We start from the raw sequence: 12,783 nt of genomic DNA, 5'->3' as shown, positions 1-12,783 counted from the left end.
GCATTGCAAGTCTCAAGCACAAGGAGCGCGAGCTCGCGCTACTGCGGGGGAGGGGCGGACACCGACAATGTGTCCCGGCGCCCCTCCCTTTCGTGTGCTCACTCACCGGTCGGCGGCTCTCTTCAGCCGGTGTCAATACCGGTTGCTGGGTGGCCGGCGATCTCACTCGGAGACTCACCCCCGCAGGCACGGCCTCCGTCGCGGCTTCTCTGCTCCCGAGCGGCGGTCCAATTCGGTCGCAGCTTCCACTGGCCTCCGATGACGTCGAGGGGTTCCCCGGAGTCAGCCACTCACAGCGCGGCTCCCGGGGCAGATCCTGATGACGCGGCGATACTTCAACCAATGGTGGCGCAGCTCACGGGGACAGGCCCACTGCAGCGGCCAATCAGAGCGCGCCTCTGCCGACGAGCCTCCAGGAAGCAACCAATGCGGTCGCGGCCCCTTCTTGCATCGGCCAAGATGCCGAACAGCGGAGAGTGAAACCACGCCCATGGAAAAAATCTCGGGAACGCCCCCGAATCTGGTCCGAGATTGACGGACAGAGCCTTCTCCCAATGGCTAGCCTCCATTTATGGAGCTAGCCAATGGGAGGAGGGGGCGGATACCCGACCCCACAGAGAAAAACATAAGATTTTGCTAGCGCATGCGTACTTCGTACGCATTGGCTAGGCAAAACCTAAAAAGTGCCTAACAGACAAGTTTGACCCGCAGACAAATGTTGACTTTGAGCATTACACCTTCGCAATCGCGTTTCAACAACCGGATGAAACGCTAGATGACTTTGCAACAAGACTGAGAAAGCTCGTAACACACTGTGAGTTCGACAAATTCAACAATGAACAAGCAATCAGACTGCGTATCATTGAGGGCAGCCGTGACACGGCGTTCCGTGCAAGGATTTTAAAGGAACCAAGAACATTAGAAAATATCTTGTCACTGGCAAGAGCAGAAGCAAGAGCGAACAGCACACGCAAAGGAAATGGAGCGAGGAAAAGATAAACGAGTGGAACAAGCACACCGCATGACAAATAACAATCGCGCAGGCGGCTGGAAAAAAAGACAGAAATGAACAGACAGCAAAGAAGCAACCTGAAGGAACATGCTACAGGTGTGGACTTGAATTTCCACATCGAGGCCCATGCCCAGCATTTGGCCAGACATGCAGGAAATGCAATGGGAGAAATCACTATGCCAGTGTGTGTCAAGGAGCAAGGGGCAGGGGAAGCAAGCACAGCCAGGGGGCAGGGGAAGCAAGTACAGCCAGGGGGCAGGGGAAGCAAGCACAGCCAGGGGGCAGGGGAAGCAAGCACAGCCAGGGGGCAGGGGAAGCAAGCACAGCCAGGGGGCAGGGGAAGCAAGCACAGCCAGGGGGCAGGGGGGAGCAAGCACAGCCAGGGGGCAGGGGAGCAAGCCCAGCCAGGGGAGCAAGCACAACGAGGAACAGCATGGGTGGGGACACCAGCACAACAAGGAACTGGGTGGGTAGGTGGGGACACCAGCACAACGAGGAACTGGGTGGGTGGGAACACCAGCACAAAGAGGAACAGCGTGGGTGGGGACACCAGCACAACGAGGAACAGCTTTGGTGGGTGGGGATACCAGCACAACGAGGAACAGCGTGGGTGGGTGGGGACACCAGCACAACGAGGAACAGCGTGGGTGGGTGGGGACACCAGCACAACGAGGAACAGCGTGAGTGGGTGGGGACACCAGCACAACGAGGAACAGCGTGGGTGGGTGGGGACACCAGCACAACGAGGAGCAGCGTGGGTGGAGACACCAGCACAACGAGGAACAGCGTGGGTGGGGACACCAGCACAACGAGGAACAGCGTGGGTGGGGATACCAGCACAACGAGGAACAGCGTGGGTGGGTGGGGACACCAGCACAACGAGGAACAGCGTGGGTGGGGACACGAGCACAACGAGGAACAGCAGGGGGGGGACACCAGCACAATGAGGAACAGCGTGGGGGGGGGACACAAGCACAACGAGGAACAGCGTGATTTATAATTTGATTTCAGGTCAAAAACAAACCTCAATGAAGCCTAAAGCTCACAGCCTACTATATTGAATTATTCTGCCCAGCACTTGACTGCTAGGAGCAGTTACTTCTTACAGCAGAAGGAAGGGTTGCGACTTGCTGATACTTTTTCAAGGCAGTCTTCCTAATTGCAAGCATATAAGGCCCTCAATATGAATGACCTGTTAATTCCCATGGGGCCAGAAACCGCTTCGGAATCATGAGATTTGTGGAAGAACCACGGATCTTTTTATTTTACCCGGAGATTTCGACTGCTGAAAACAGACGAAATCTGTGTGAAAGCATGGAAAAAATTTGAAAATACCAGGGGAATTAGTACCAGTGTTACAGATTTCACCCAGTAATTCTTTATTTCTTAGTGGTCTGTTAGGGTCCAACTTGGATTTTCCCTGTATCAGTAACTCTGGAGGTGGGACATTCCTGCCCATTTTGCTTGGCCAGTCATAACGAGGGCCTTAGACATTTGTTTCACTGCATAAAACATATAAACACCCTGGTAATCAGTCCTTTTCACCCCGCTCTCAAGCTTTCAAATAACAATACGTTGGCGTATTTAGGTGCTCTGCCCAGACACCCAGATCACACTTAAATTTAAACAAAAGGGTAAAAATATATTTATGCATCATTTCCCTGAAGTGAGAAGTGCACACTGTGATGGAATAAACTTCATTTATATTGCAGTACTTCAGGAAGATGATTCATTTTATTGTTTATTTACAACAGCTGAGAGCGGGGGTGAGTGGGTGACACGCACAACGAAGAAGAGTGGGGGTGGGGGGGACACCAGCACAACGAAGAAGAGCGGGGGTGGGGAGTGACGGGCACCAGCACAACCAGGAAGAGCGGGGGTGGTGGGGGACGGACACCAGCACAACCAGGAAGAGCGGGGGTGGGGGGGAACGGACACCAGCACAACGAAGAAGAGCGGGTGTGGGGGGACGGACACCAGCACAACGAAGAAGAGCGGGGGTGTGGGGGACAGACACCAGCACAATGAAGAAGAGCGGGGGTGGGGGGGACGGACAAGAGCACAACGAAGAAGAGCGGGGGGGACGGACAAGAGCACAACGAAGAAGAGCGGGGGGGCGGACACCAGCACAACGAAGAAGAGCGGGGGTGGGGGGATGGACACCAGCACAACGAAGAAGAGCAGGGGTGGGGGGACAGACACCAGCACAACCAGGAAGAGCGGGGGTGGGGGTGACGGACACCAGCATAACGAAGAAGAGCGGGTGTGGGGGGGACAGACACCAGCACAACCAGGAAGAGCGGGGGAGAGGGGGGGGACACCAGCACAACCAGGAAGAGTGGGCGTGGGGGGACAGACACCAGCACAACGAAGAAGAGTGGGGGTGGGGGGGACGGACACCAGCACAACCAGGAAGAGCGGGGGTGGGGGGGACGGACACCAGTACAATGAAGAAGAGCGGGGGTGGTGGGGGACGGACACCAGCACAACCAGGAAGAGCAGGGATGGGGGGGCGGACACCAGCACAACGAAGAAGAGCAGGGGTGTGGGGGACGGACACCAGCACAATGAAGAAGAGCGGGGGTGGGGGGGACGGACACCAGCACAACCAGGAAGAGCGGGGGTGGGGGGACGGACAACAGCACAACGAAGAGGAGCGGGGGTGGGGGGGACAGACACCAGCACAACCAGGAAGAGCGGGGGTGGGGGGGACGGACACCAGCACAACCAGGAAGAGCGAGGGGGGGGGACGGACAACAGCACAACGAAGAAGAGCGGGGGTGGGGGGGACAGACACCAGCACAACCAGGAAGAGCGGGGGTGGGGGGGACGGACACCAGCACAACCAGGAAGAGCGGGGGTGGGGGGGACAGACACCAGCACAACCAGGAAGAGCGGGGGTGGGGGGGACACCAGCACAACCAGGAAGAGTGGGGGTGGGGGGACAGACACCAGCACAACGAAGAAGAGTGGGGGTGGGGGAGACGGACACCAGCACAACCAGGAAGAGCGGGGGTGGGGGGGACGGACACCAGTACAATGAAGAAGAGCGGGGGTGGTGGGGGACGGACACCAGCACAACCAGGAAGAGCGGGGGTGGGGGGGCGGACACCAGCACAACGAAGAAGAGCAGGGGTGTGGGGGACGGACAACAGCACAATGAAGAAGAGGCGGGGGTGGGGGGGACGGACACCAGCACAACCAGGAAGAGCGGGGGTGGGGGGACGGACAACAGCACAACGAAGAAGAGCGGGGGTGGGGGGGACAGACACCAGCACAACCAGGAAGAGCGGGGGTGGGGGGGACGGACACCAGCACAACCAGGAAGAGCGAGGGGGGGGGGGAACGGACAACAGCACAACGAAGAAGAGCGGGGGTGGGGGGGACAGACACCAGCACAACCAGGAAGAGCGGGGGTGGGGGGGACGGACACCAGCACAACCAGGAAGAGCAGGGGTGGGGGGACAGACACCAGCACAACCAGGAAGAGGGGGGTGGTGGGGACAGACACCAGCACAAAGATGAACAGTATAGCGGGGTAGAGATGGACACAAACACAATGAGGAACAGGAGCGGGGTGGGGCGGACACCAGCACAACGATGAACAGCAGAGCGGGGTGGGGACGGACACAAGCACAACGATGAGCAGGAGCGGGGTGGGGACGGACACAAGCACAACGAGGAACAGGAGCGGGGTGGGGACGGACACAAGCACAACGATGAGCAGGGGTGGGGACGGACACAAGCACAACGAGGAAGAGAGGAGCACAACGAGGAAGAGCAGGGTCAAAACTTACCTGGAGTGGCAGCGGGGCTGTTCCTGACAACGAAGCAAAAAAAAAAATGGCCGCCGCAAACATCCGAAAATTTCGGATTCGGGGGCGTGTTTTTGGCGTTCTGAGTGACGGGTGACGTCACAGGTGGAAAGAACGCAAAAAACACGCCCCCGAATCCGAAAGAGACGGGGCTTGCTTGGAGTGATGCCCCTCTCCTCCAATGGCTGGCCTCCGTTTAGGAAGCCAGCAAATGGAAAAGAGATGGAGGAGAGAGGCGGGTTCAAGCCCCGTCTAAAAAACATTAAATCTCTGACCAAAGACTGCGCAAGCGCAGCCTTTAAGTCCTCGACCTAAAAAAGACACAGTCTGTGACCATAGGTGTAGGGCCACACAAAAAAAAGTTTGTCCTGGACAGCGGTGCGACATGCAATATCATGTGTGTGTCGGAATACGAAAAGATGAAGATAAAACCAACGTTGAGGCCGTCCCGAGTGGAAGTCTTCACCTGGGGATCCCGGAAACCAGTGACAAACATGGTGAAATTTACAGAAGAACTGACATATAAAGACCAAAAGACAAAAGAGGAAATTCATGTGTTGAAAGGTGACATCCCAGCACCATGCCTATTGAGCAACATCACAGCTCAAATGATGGGTCTCATGGCCATGACTTACAACATGTCAGAGAAAAGAAGCATCCTGAAGGAATACCCCAAGCTACTACAGGGACTAGGAAAACTGAAAGGGCAACAAATAACGTTACACATTGACGGAACGGTCAGGCCAATAGCACAACATCACCAGAGAGTGCCAATACAGCTGCAGCCGCAAGTAGAAGAAGAACTTGAAGCACTCCTCAAGCAAGACATCACAGAACCAGCAGAAGGACCAACACCGTGGGTGTCACCAATCGTGGCCGTACCAAAGAAGGACACGTCAAAAATAAGAATATGTGTCGACATGAGGATTCCAAACAAGGCAATTGAACGTGAGAGGCATCCCGTACTTCATATCTTGATGAAATGATCAGCTGCCTAACAGGCACAAGGCGTTTCTCCAAACTAGACTTATGCAAGGGATACCACCAGCTAGAACTAGATCCTCAGTCACGGTACATCATGACGTTTTCCACACACCTAGGTCTCTTCAGGTATAAACGTTTGAGGTTTGGAATATCGTCCGCTGCGGAGATATTTCAGGAAACCATACGACAGATAATAAGACCAGTGAAAAATAGTTTAAGCTACAGCGATGACATTTTAGTCTTGGGAAAATCGGACAAGGAACATGACAAAGCATTGAGAGATGTATGCTCTCACCTAGAGCAGGTGGGTCTGACACTAAATGAAGACAAATGTGAGCTGGAACGGGATGAATTAGTGTTCTTTGGCCACATCTTCTCCAAGGAAGGAATGCGGCCAGATCGCAACAAAGTAAAGACACTGGGAAAAGCGAATGAACCAAGAGACGTGGCAGAAGTCAGGTCATTCCTCGGCTTTGCCAGCTACTGTGCAAAATACATTAAAGACTTTGCCACTGTAAGCGCTCCACTGAGGGAATTGACGAAACAGGGACAAAGCTTCACATGGACTGAAGATTGCAGTAAAGCCTTTAAAGAGATCAGACATGCTGTGACGGCAGTAGACCACCTAGCCTATTTTGACCCGAGGCTATACACTGAACTGACTGTAGATGCCAGCCCAGTAGGACTAGGAGCAATACTGGCACAACACCAACAAGGAAAAGACTCCCCAAGACACGTAGTAGCATATGGAAGCAAAAGTCTATCGGACGTGGAAAAAGGATACTCCCAGCCGGAAAAAGAGTCTGGCGGTAGTGTGGGCATGTGAACACTATCACATGTTCATCTACGGGAAACCATTCACAATAATAACAGATCACCAAGCACTGATAACAATATACGGAAATCCAAACGCAAAAATACCACCCAGGATAGAGAGGTGGGTGGGGGATAAGGCTAATGGACTACAACTTCAAGATAATACACAAACCAGGGAAGGAACACAATCCGGCTGACTATGTTTCAAGGCACCCCCTGCCACAAGCATCCCAAGCGACAACTATGGCAGAGGAATATCTAAACTTTGCACTCAAACACAACACATCGGCAACCATAACAATGGAAAAACTAGAACAGGAGACAAAGCAAGACATCACCATGCAAACGATAATGAAAGTGACAAAGCAACAAAGGTGGAGGCACGTAAACAACAACAGCAGCTGGGAAGAAGGGGTAATAAAAGAAGAGCTGTTGGCGTTCAAAAAGATCATTGAAGAACTATCAGAAAGCGAGAACGGAATAGTGATAAGAGGCACCCGGATAGTAATGCCCCGAACGCTGAGGAGAAGGACGGTAGAACTAGCACATGAGTCACATCGAGGGATGGTAGCAACAAAAAAAATGCTGCGAGAAAAAGTATGGTTCCCGGGACTAGACAACATGGTAGAAGAGACTGTGATGCACTGCCACATCTGCCAAATAACAGAGCCCCCATCAAAGCCGGAGCCACTGCAAATGTCCACACTTCCAAAGGCAGTGTGGACAGAACTGGCAGCTGATTTCTATGGGCCTCTGGAGACAGGAAATTACCTGCTGGTAATAATAGATGAGTTCTCCAGGTTCCCAATAGTGAGACAAGTAGCATCGACATCATCAACCGCAACTCTGCCAGTCCTGGATGACATATTCGCAGCCTGGGGTTCACCACAGACACTGAAGACAGACAATGGCCCACCATTTTCTGGGGAAGAATTCAAAATATTCATGGAATACCTCGGGATCCACCATCGAAGAATAACGCCTCATTGGCCACAAGCCAACGGAATGGCCGAACGTTTCATGGGAACGATCAAAAAGGCCATACAGAGGGCAAAGCTAACTCAAATATCCATTGGACAAGCACTGTGCCATGTGCTGAGAGACTATCGAAACACCCCTCACAGTTCCACAGGAAGGTGCCCTGCAGAACTGGTGTTGGGGAGATCAAGCAGAACGATGTTGCCACAAGTAAAATAAGTGGAAAGGGTGGAACACAAAGAAATAGCTGTAAGAGATAAAGAAGCGAAAACAAAAATGAAGGAATATGCTGATCGGAGGAGACATGCGACAGACGCCAAACTGAAAGAAGGGGACACCGTGGTAGTCCGGCAACGGCAATCACGGAAATCCGACAGTGCATTCTCACGGGACCCGTTGACGGTGACAGAAGTGAAGGGGCCAATGATAACTGCGTCAGCAGGACAATATCACACCACCTGAAACAGCTCGCACTTCAGGGAACTGGAAACAAAAGAAGACGAGCTGCCGACGCGTGGGCTGAAAGAAGACACCGAAGAGGAAGCAGCCCAAGCGGACATCAGAGAACAACGACCAAGAAGAGAATGAAAGAAGACCAAAAGACTGATTGAAGAGATGTAAGGAGACGGAGGCCTGTGGAGACTTTTTCTCATCATCCACATCTCTCTCTCTCTCTAGTTTTTCTCTCTCTCTCTCTCTAACCACAGGCCGCCTCAGGCAAAATGTTTGTTTTGCAACAAGGGGGAAGATGTCATGCCCAGGACAGGGACACTAGGACCCTGGGCAGAAGGGCAGAGGCCAAGGGACACCGGACACCGGGGGCACAGGAAGGGACAGGGCATTGAGAAGAGGACCTCGAGGCGAGAGGTCAGGGGACACTGTATCAGCAACGATAACATAATAAAGAGTACCTGGTACCATCATTGTGTCCTGCGTTTTCCTGGGATACGACAACAGCCACAATTCCATCCACCTGGCAGGGCTCAATATTACATCCACTTTATAAAAAGGGTAATCGCTTAAATCCGGCTAATTATAGGCTAATAGCTTTACTGGATATTGAAGCTAAGGCCTATGTTCGAGTTCTGATGGTAGAACTTGAAAACTGGGGTACAGAAAACAGCATTCTTCCCCGCACTCGGTCAGGCTTTAGGTCAGGCTGTTCCACAACGTATAATATAATAGCACTGTCCTATCTGTCCTGGAGAGCTACTCTGGCCAATCAACTACCGTTATTCTGCTGCTTTGTGGACTACAGTGCAGCGTTCGATAGAGTCAACCGAGGGACACTATGGAACAAACTATACTTATGGGGGATACCATCTGCCCTCCTCTCTGCACTGATATCTCTGCATCAGAAAACCTGGGTGAGGATCAAAACAAGAGCCACGAAAATTGCAACAAAAAATGTCCCAAAGCAAGGATGCGTATTAGCTCCGCTATTATTCAATCTTTATACTGCCGATTTGCTCAAAGAACTAGCAGGTGCAACGTTGGTTGCCCCAAAACTGGGTGGCATAGGTTTACAGGTCATGCAATACGCTGATGACATTATCATCATGGACCATACAAAAACAGGCCTACAAAGAGCGCTCATTGCCCTCAATAAATATTGCATAAAAAACAATCCTTTGATGAACGAATCAAAAACCAAAGTCATGATTTTTGGGAAACATAAAAAAAAGACAAGTCTGTCCTGGCGAGCAGGCAACCTGCACATAGTTACCTGCACTAGCTATAATTATCTAGGAGTATGGTTTAATGAAAAGGCAAATCAAGTTTCTCATCTCAAACATCTTCGCTCCAAGGGAACAGGGGTTATTCATAGTCTGAGGCGCTTGAATCGGCAATTGCACAGCCCGACAGCCGAGCCAATTGTAAGGGTTTTACGCGCCAAACTACTCCCGGCAATGTCCTTGGCCTTCCCTGGCAAAATAGATTCGTTTTTAGCGAACTATCAAATAATGGCCTGTAAGAAAATATTTTCGGCTCCCCAGCATGCAAGGAGGGTGAGGTTGAGACTTGAGCTGTGCCTGGCAAGCACAGATCTTCATTGTCTGGGAGACTTAATTAAATTCTACATCTGCATCCTACGCGCTCCAGCTCAATCCATGAAAGAGCAATTGCAATCATTGTTTATGGATGAACTCTCCCCTTGGCACAGACAGCTGCACTTGGCCATTTCCACATTGAAGATCGAAATCGTCAACTTTTCTAATCCAATCGTTTCCCTGTCAATGTGGAAAAAAACGATAAAAAACCAAATCACTCTAGTGTCATTCGAGGAAGATACTGCTCGGCTCCCCAAAAAAACACTCCTTGCAGCTTTGAATGACTCGTATATCAAGGGAAAACCGCAACCATACTTTTACTATCCCCTTCAATCACTGACTCGCAATAAAATCATTTATATGAGGTTGCTAGCTCTTCCATTTCATGACTTTAACCCACTGTGGGCTCGGAGGAATGACCAACTAACATGTAGGCTCTGCAGTTATCCATATGAATCCTGGCTACTTTTGTTATGTTGTTGCCCCCATCTTGCCAAAGATCGCCGACTCCTACTGGTACCAGTTTTTTGGGAAAAGTTACTGAGACATTGCCGGGAAGCATCTGATCTGTGCTTCTGTAACAATTCAGCCCAAGTTCGAGCAACAGCTGGGAAGTTTGTTAATATTATTTTAACTGCACTGCACAATGCCCAGTCTTAAGAAACTGACAAGCTCCACTCTCATTGCATAAATTAACATCGATGGAAGCTAAAACCTTCAGTAACAAGTATTGTGACACTCTTCGTTATTGTTTTTTTCTTTTTATATTACACATCTTCTCTTGATCAAATGGCCAATTGCGATATATTCAACTAACTTGGAATGTTGCCCTTTGGACTTCAAATGTATCTGCATTTCCAGATCTATAAATGTGTACATAACTTATTAATTTTTACATATTTTCATATTTTACTGAGTATCAATATGTCGTTAGTATGTTACGGTTTTAATTAACTGTTTAATAAAGAGAAGTAGGTTATGTGTATCGCCATTGAAAACTGACAACACTTCTCCGTAGATCTGTCATACCTTTAACAGGCAGTGCTGTCACTTTTCACCAGATTGACAATACTTTCAATGGGTCCACGTCAAAGTTTCGCCCTGGGGCTGCAATACATTATGAGGCAGTACCAAAACCTTTCAGCAAATCTGCTGTACTTTAAATGGGTCAGAAGCCGAACTTCTAATCAAGGCTGGTGATGTCTTATGAGCCAGATCCGGGACTTCACAGCTAGGTTGCATATGTTTTGTGGGACACTACTGGTACATCCCTATATTTCCAATGGGGCAGTTCCACCATTTGCTGTCAGCCTCCGCAGTTAAGAACGGAATTGAACAGTAAGTTCAATAATTATTAGTATTTAGTTTCTGATACTGCAATATTAATTCTAAGAAGGCTAAGTTTACTACAGATTTTCCAATGGCAGGTTTTCCTTATCCACAACGGTCTCAGGGAATTAAGCATTTGCCTAATTAGTTTGAAGCTTACTAGTTTTAAAACGCTTGCCTCCTCTGCATAAATAAGATCATCTTTCATTGGTTTTGTTGTAAGAATCCATTTTTAAGCGTCACCAGACAGAACAAGCTATCTAGTTACAAAAGATATACAGAAAAATGAGAGGCCAAGTAAGCCCTGTTAAGATATTAGTTGGTAACTTCTTTGTTGAGGAGCACAGCATGCACAAGATGCAATATTTCTCTTATGCACAGCACCGACTTCTCATTATGTTATGTACCATTGCATACCTTTGTAAACTGGTTACAGAGGCTGATTTTTTTCTGGTTCCAGGCAGTACTCCTTGGGCCTATTCCTTACATTTGAAATTCACATTTACTGCTATAGTGTGAGAAGGCATTTCATGAAAAGGAATATAAAGTACGGTTGCTAAAAGAAAAATGCCAGCCATGTGTTGTTTAAAGACACTAAATAGGGTGATAAATAAAAATGTATGTATTCATTTGTTATGTGACTTTTCTGTCTTTGTTCCCTTTAATTATCAGTCATGGATCATTCAGGCAGCCCTTAAACACAATTAAGTGTTTTCTATTTATATTTGCTGTTTGAAGTATGCACGGATAAGTGCTGAAAATACGGCTTTAGGCGACTGCTTATTTTTGTCCTGTATGGGGCATCAAAAAGAGCTGCCAACCCTAATCATAAAACTGGAAGTTTTGTTGAGATAAGCACATTATTCCCTACACCCTAGATCCAGTAAAATAACAATAGTTTAACTTGTATCTGAAACCCTACGCTGCCATAAATAACATGCTGAGTTACTTCAAGTGTCCGAGAATGCACCCTGCATTCAGACAAGTCACTCCTCTTTCTCGCCCTTCACTTTTACGCTCACCCTGCACTCGCAACAATCACAATGCACTCACACTGACCACCATGCACTCACACCATTCACCCGCTCACCCTGCACTCACAGTCCTCACTCTGCACTCGCAATGCACATGCTCTGTGTACCTCATCCTGCAGTCACACAAGCACACTACTCACCCTGCACTCATGTCACACTTCACTCACCTGTCCCCCTCACTGCTCAATCTGTAATCTCACTCAAATAAGCCCATCACTAACCATGCATTCTTTTGTCCAACTCTGCACTTAAATATGGTCATCTCCAGCCGCGGCCCGTGGAGGGAGTTATGGTCGGGCAGAAAGGCGAGGAGGGGAGGGGCAGGGTGGGGGGGTGCTAAAAACCGGCATATGGATAATTGCAGGTAAGTAAACAATTTAATGAATAAAATTAATTTTGTAGCGCACACTGCATTGCAAAATGCGATGCAGTGCGCGCTACGAAAATCTTTTTTTTAAATTAAATTGTTTACTTACCTGCAATTATCCATATGCCGGTTTTTAGCACATTCCACCCTTCCCCTCCTCGCCTTCCTGCCCCACCGTAACTCCCTCCACGGGCCGCGGCTGGTCACCTCACTCACCCTGCAGTCACTCCTATTACCCTACTCTCACACTGTTGCATCGCTCCCGTGTACTACTTAATCTATGCCTACTCAGGACCATTAACTTTAAACACTAGGCATAGTATTTTCCGAATGGACGACTCCATGCAGTAATCACCGAGGTGGGATTATGACCAAAATATATACCATAAAGGAACCT

The sequence above is a fragment of the Lissotriton helveticus genome, chromosome 5_1, assembly GCF_964261635.1.
Source record: "Lissotriton helveticus chromosome 5_1, aLisHel1.1, whole genome shotgun sequence".
Taxonomy (NCBI): Eukaryota; Metazoa; Chordata; class Amphibia; order Caudata; family Salamandridae; genus Lissotriton; species Lissotriton helveticus.
Note: the sequence above shows the minus strand (reverse complement) of the source record.